Raw genomic sequence first — 6,954 nt, forward strand, 5'->3', positions numbered from 1 at the left:
CGGTAATGTGTTTCGGTCTATACCAATACGTATCGGCCACTCACGATTTGACCGCCTACTGTAGAGTTAATGCCGAGAATTCGTGTGTCTATTGCCAATGCTGTACAGGGGATGTACTCCCAGAATGCCTGGTTTGGCTATCGGTATCACAGGATAGTTGAAGGTATTGACGCAGCTGTGCCACTCTCAAAGTAGGTGGCTACGTTCTCGAATGGTTTGCCCTCGGTGTTCCTATATATGCAGGCAAATAATGTATTCGTCTACTAAGATGTGTAATAATTTGATCACGAGAAAACTTTGGAACACAATTGCTGCAGCGTGTTGCGTTCCCGGAAGGAAAGGAATTGGGTAAAACGAATGACTTTATTCCAATTGGTAACGTTCTCCGACAGTTGGACTCCCTACATTAATATTCATACCGTGATGTTACGTGCCTATAGCTAATACAGTTTAGTGGATTTCATCCCGGAGTACCTTGCTTGACTCTCGGAATCGCAGGATAGGTGAAGCTATTGACTCTGCCGTTTGAGTCTCAAGGATGGTGGAAAAGTTCTCGCACGGATTGAACCTCTATGTGCCAAATCATACATGAAATGAAGGTGACCGTATATAATGTGTATATGTATTTTCTTTCCTGAACACGAAGTTATACCCTCGATACTGCTGGTTATGTTCTCGGATGGTGAGGCCATCGGAAAAGAATTTGACTCAATACCAAAAAGTATCTCTCAACAACGGCTTGACTCTGATCTTTAATATTTATATCGTGAAGTAGGGTGTCTAATGCAATACTGTAAACAGGGTTTACTCCCGGAATACCTGGTTTAACTTTCCAAATGACTGGATAAATGAAGTTATTGTCCTAGTCGTTTATCTGTCACAGAAAGTGGCAACGCTCTTGAACGGCAGGACACTCGATATTCTATATCATGCACAAATTCATGGTGCCGTCACTAGATTGTAAATTAGTGTCTTTCCCTAAACACGTAGCTGTACTATCGATACGGCGGGTTAGCTTCTCCGACGGTAAGGCATTGTGTGAAACGTTTGACTTATAGCAATTAGTAATGTCCTCACACGGCGTGACGCACTATTTTTGTATTCACTCCGCAAATTATGGTACCAATTGCCAATGTTGTACAGAGGATTTACTCCCGGAATACCTGGTTTGACTCTTGAAATCGCAGCATACGTGAAGCTATTGACTTAGCCGTTCGACTCTCACAGATGTTTGCAACGTTCTCGATCGGTTTGACCCTCTACCTCCTAACTCATACATGAGGCTATGGTGCTCGTAACTAAAATGTACACTAGCTCGTACCTCTTAGCACGGTGTTATAGTCTCGATTCAGGAGGTCAGTTTTTCGGAGTGTAACGCCTTCTGTAGGAAATTTAACTCTACATGAGTATGGAATGTCCTTCAATGGGTTGCTGGCCTTGTTTCATATTCACTCCGCGCAATAAGGTACCTATTGCCAATACTCTTCAGCGGATATACTCTCGGATTACCAGACTTGACTCTGGAAATCACAGCATAGGTGGAGCTATTGACTTAGCCGTTCGTCTCTCACAGATGGTGACAACGTTCCCAAGCGGTTCGACTCTCATCTTCTAACACAAACACGAAGTTATGGTGCCCGTAATTAAAATGTTTTCAAATTTGTTTCTCTTACCTCGAAGTCATGCTCTCGATACTGCGGGATTCGTTCGCGGAAGGTATCGTAGTCTCCAAATAGAATGATTCCGTAACTATTTGTAATGCTCCCAGACGATTTGACTTCCTACTTTAATGCTCATGCCGATAGTCTAGGTGTCTATTGACAATGTTGTGCAGCGAATGTACTCCTAGTACGCCTGGTTTAACTATCGGTATCACAGGGTAGTTGAAGGTATTGACGTAGCTGTGCCACTCTCAAGGAAGGTGGCTATGTCCTCGAATGGCATGCCCCCGATATTCCTGTATATGCATGAAAATAATGCATCCGTCTGTAAAAATGTATAATAATTTGAACTCGTGAAAACTAAGGAACACAATCGCTGCAACGGGTTGCGTTTTTTGACGGTACGGTATTCGGTAACAGGATCGGCTTTTTGCGAATTGATAATGCTAGCCGACGGTGCAACTCTGTACTTTAATATTCATACACTGAGTTAAGGTGTCTATTGCAAAAGTGTTCTGCTCCTTTTCCCCACGAACACTTTGTTTGACTCGCGGAATCACAGAATTCGTCAAGATGTTGACTTAGCTGTGCAACTCGCAAATCCTTGTTGAATAGCTTTACTCTCGATTTTATAATTCGTACCTGAAATTAAGGTGCATATCGAGAAAATGAAAAGTAATGTGCTTCTCTGAGCACAAAGATGTACTCTCTATACGGCGGGTTTGTTTCGCGGTAGATAAGGCTTTCTGTATGAAGTATGACTGCAAACCAATAGATAAAGCTCTACAATGGCTTGGCGCTCTACCTTAATATTCATACTGTGAATTAAGATGTCCGTTTCCAGTAGTGTACAACGGATTGACACCAGGAATACCTTGTTTGACTTTCGGAATGACAGGATAGGTGCAGGTATTGATCTAGAACTTCTGCTCTCGAAGAAGGTGTTAACCTTGTAGAACGATTTGGCTGTCGCTCTTATAATTCGTGCATGAAATTAAGGTGTCCATCACTACAATGCGTACTAATTTGATTCCTTGGACACGTAATTATTATTTGCATACAGCGAGTCATGTTCCCGGACTGTAAGGCCTTCGATAAAAGACATAATTCTATACAAATTGACACTGATCTCCGACACATTGTCTCTCGACTTTAATGTTAAAACCTTGAATTGTTCGGTCTATTACCAATACCGTTCTGCGGATTTACTCAGAGAATACCTGGCTTGACTTCACAATGGCAGGATAGCTGAAGATATTGACTTATCCGTTCGAACCTCAAAGAAGGTGGTAACGTTCTCGAACGGTTTGACTACCGATCTTATAAGTAATACGTGACGATAAAGTTTCCGTCACTAAAAGGTATACTAATGCGTTTCTCTAGACACGAAGTTATACTCTCGATACGGCGGGTTATCTTCTCGGATGGAAAGCGCTTCTGTGAAATGTTTGTCTCTACAGCAATAAGTAACGATCGACAACGGTTTGTGTCTATACTTAAATACTTTTACCATGAAACAGAGTCTAGAAGGCCAATTCTGCACAGCAGATATACTCCCGCAGTGCCTGCTTCCATTCGCGGCATCACAGGGCAGGAGAAACAATTGTCATATCCCATCGACTCTCAATGAATGCAGCAACGTTCTCGAACAGCTGGATTCTCTATCTTCTAATACATACATGAAATAAAGGTGACCAGCACTTAAATGTATACTAATTTTGTTCCTCTGAACACGATGTTATATTCTCGATACAGCTGGTTAGGCATCTCGGAAGGTAAGGCCGTCGGTAAGTATAATGGCTATATACAAATTTTTAACGCTGTCAACCGGTTTGACGCGGTATTTTTAAATTCAAACCGTAAATTGAGTGTTCTATTGCCAACACTTACCACCAGATTTACTCCCAGAATACCTGGTTTGGCGCTCGAAATTACAGGATAGGTGTGGCTACTGACTTAGCCATTCGAATCCCAAAGCTGGTGGTCACATTCACCAATGGTTTAACCATCGATATTCCATTTCATACATGGAATCAAGGTGCCCGTCGCTGATACGTATACCAATGCCTTTTACTGAACACGAAGATATACTATCGATACAGTGAGTTTGTATCTCGGAATGTAAAGGTATCGTTAAATGTTGCACTCTGTGCCAATACGTATCGCTCTACAGCATCTCGGCTGTGTACTCTCACATTGAGTCCCTGAATTACAAGTGTCCACTACCAATTCTGTTCAGCGGATTTACCCCCGGAATATCTGCTTTGACTTGCGGAGTCACAGGATGTAAGAAGCTATTGAGTTAGTGGGCCGAATCTCAAGGAAAGTAGTAACATTCTCGAAATGTTGGGCCCTCGATTTCGTTATTCTGACTGGAAAACTACTTGTCCGCCTGATAAAATGTATACTAATTTCTACCACTGGACAACATGTGATACTCTCGATACTGGGCGATAGGCTTTCGGAGGGTATGGCCATCCGTATAACGTTTGACTTTATACTAATTGGTAACAATATCATACGGATTGATGCTCTATATTAATATTCAAACAGCGATAAAACGTTTCTATGGAAAATAGTGCACAGCGCATTGACTCCAGGAATACCTGGTCTGTCCCTCGGAATCACAAGCAAATTCCAGCTATTGTCTTAGCTGTTGGGCACTCAAAGGAGCTGGTATCGTACTCCAAAGGTTCAACTCCCGACTTTACTATCCGCACATAAAAAACAGTCGCCTGCTGCCGAAATGTCTACTAATTTGTTTCTGTGAGCACTAAGCATGATACTCGCTACTGCGGGTTAGGTTCAATGAAGGTAAGGTACCCTGCAATTAATCTGCCTATGTACCCATTTGTTGTGATCTCCAACGGCTAGGCTCTCTACTTTAAATTTAAACCGCGAATTACGGTGTATATTGCCAGTACTATAAAGTGCATTTAATCCCGTAACACCTGATTCGGCTATCGGACTGATAGGATAGACCAAGCTATTGACTTAGCCGTTCGACTCCGAACGAAGTCGGCTTCTTTCTCGACCGGATTGACATAAGACTATCTAATTCGTACATAAAATTATGGCGCCCGTCACTACTGTGTACACGAATATGTTTCTCAGAAGTTAAAGCAGTATACCAGATACAGCGGGCTAGATTCTCCGAAGGCAAGGTCTTCGGTAGAATGTATGTCTTCATACCAATGTGTAACGTCCTACAACGGTTTGACACTGTACCTCATACAGTGATTGAAGGTATGTTTTGCCAATACTGTTCAGCACATTTACTCCCGGAATACCTGGATTGACTTTCGGATCACAGGATATGGGAATCAATTAAGTTAGCCATTCGTCTCTGGCAGAAGGTGCCAACGTCCGCGAGCGGTTTGACCACCGATCTTCTACCTAATACAAGAAATAATGGTGCTCGTCACTAATATGTATACTATTTCGTACCTCTAAACACGAAGTTATAATCTGCATGCAGCTGGTCAGTTTTCCGGAGGATAAGGAATTCTGTAAGAAGTTTATTCCTGCACGAATACGTAATGTTGTACACCAGCTTGGCGGCCTGCTTTATCACTGTTCCTACCAGGACCGGTCAAATGACCGTTTTTAAATATTCATTTGGAATTTCTTACACACAACGTAAGTGAATCGAATTTAAACTTTACGACCTTTCCTCATATATATGTATGATACATTTTTCAATATGCACTTATTTTTTTATTGTTTATTTTCTGAGAAATATTTGTAGTCTGTCTAACGTACCATGACCAGTCATTTGACCTGTAGTATAATTTTTGCATCTTTGTAATGGTTTCTCTCTAAGACTCAGTGCCAAAACTATAAAGTCGTTACAAACGGAAGGTAATGTAGTTGTAGCACGATTTTATCCGGGAAATGCTTTCCAGAAAATGGTTTACGGCACTTCCAAGTGTTTACAGATCTCGCTCAACTATCGGGCTAGCGTTGTCTATTTTGCTTGATTGATATCCGATATGGTCCAGATCCTCGAATGCTCTGACGCCATCTTCTCTACTATGGCGTAAAATAAATAAACTTATAACTGAAGGTAATGTATAGGACGTCGTCTCACGCATTCGAATCAGTATAGTCTTGCGACACGAACAGAGTGCATCGAAACGTGAAAGTCGTAATGAGCATACTTGGCAGTCTTATATTATTATTTTGTTATATTTCATACCGTATTACGTGTTATAAGTGCAACTTTCGATGTAGTGAGCAAGACTAATAATACGTCGCAGTAAGTTTCACATTTCATATTTTAGTCATTTTTGTATCTACTTTGATATACATTTTCATATTTTAGTTTTCATTTCCTACGTTAAATATTTACTCCAAACTATCAAGACGTTTGTGGAGTGCGAATGTATTATTAGAGAGAATAAATGATATCGATGCAGAATGTTCTGAAGATGATCAGGAAATTCAGGATGTGGAAAATAACAATACGGAAAATTATGATTCATTTGAAACCGACTCGAAGACGGATGAGGACGAAGGGAATATTTCGATCGTACGTAGACGACGAAAGAGAAGGAGACTTTTAGTTAGTTCCGACAGTGAGAATGAGGAAGAAGCAAGCGAAATTGCGATGGACCGGAACTGTTTGACAGGAAGTAAAAATAGGGTCCAATCCTGGAAGAGCACCTGGTCATATTTTCAGGAAAACATCAGGCCCGACTGGGTACAGTGAACGTAATACTATGAAAGGCGAAGTTAGGACGGAATTTTCTGTGATAGCTTATAAGCACATAATCGAACATATAAGAAAGTGCACAGAGGCAGAGGCACTTTATAGTGTTGGGATATAAATAGGAACAGTCTACTGCAAAGTTATATGCATTTCTTGCAATTATGAATGCACGCTGCGCATTTGAGGCTAAGGATATAGATATATCACTTCTATGGAATAGAAAGTGGGGCCGGCCTTTTTTCTCAAATACTATGAGTAGACATGACTTTACGGTGCTTAAGTGATTTATTCCATTTGACGTCAGAGATCAACGATACCAACGGTTACAAGCCGATAAATTCGATATTATTTACGAAGTTTGGTACAAGTTTATTCACAGCAGTCAAATTGATATAAATCAGGTCTATATATTCCTATTGACGAACAATTGTTACAAACGATAGCAACGTGTAGATACACGCAATACATGCCCAATAAAACGAAAAAATTTGGTCTAAAATTTTGGTTAGTATCCGAAGGTTGCAGCAAATATCTAATAAACGGCTTTCCATATTTGGGAAAGATGAAAGTAGCGACCCCCTA

The 6,954-nt window shown here is 41.0% G+C and overlaps 1 pseudogene; it reads left to right on the forward strand.

Moving 5' to 3' along the window:
- Nucleotides 1–237: 237 nt before the first annotated feature.
- Nucleotides 238–6,656, forward strand: LOC143220462 (uncharacterized; annotated as a pseudogene).
- The last annotated feature ends 298 nt before the right edge of the window (nucleotides 6,657–6,954 follow it).

This window comes from Lasioglossum baleicum, unplaced genomic scaffold, assembly GCF_051020765.1.
Source record: "Lasioglossum baleicum unplaced genomic scaffold, iyLasBale1 scaffold0990, whole genome shotgun sequence".
Taxonomy (NCBI): Eukaryota; Metazoa; Arthropoda; class Insecta; order Hymenoptera; family Halictidae; genus Lasioglossum; species Lasioglossum baleicum.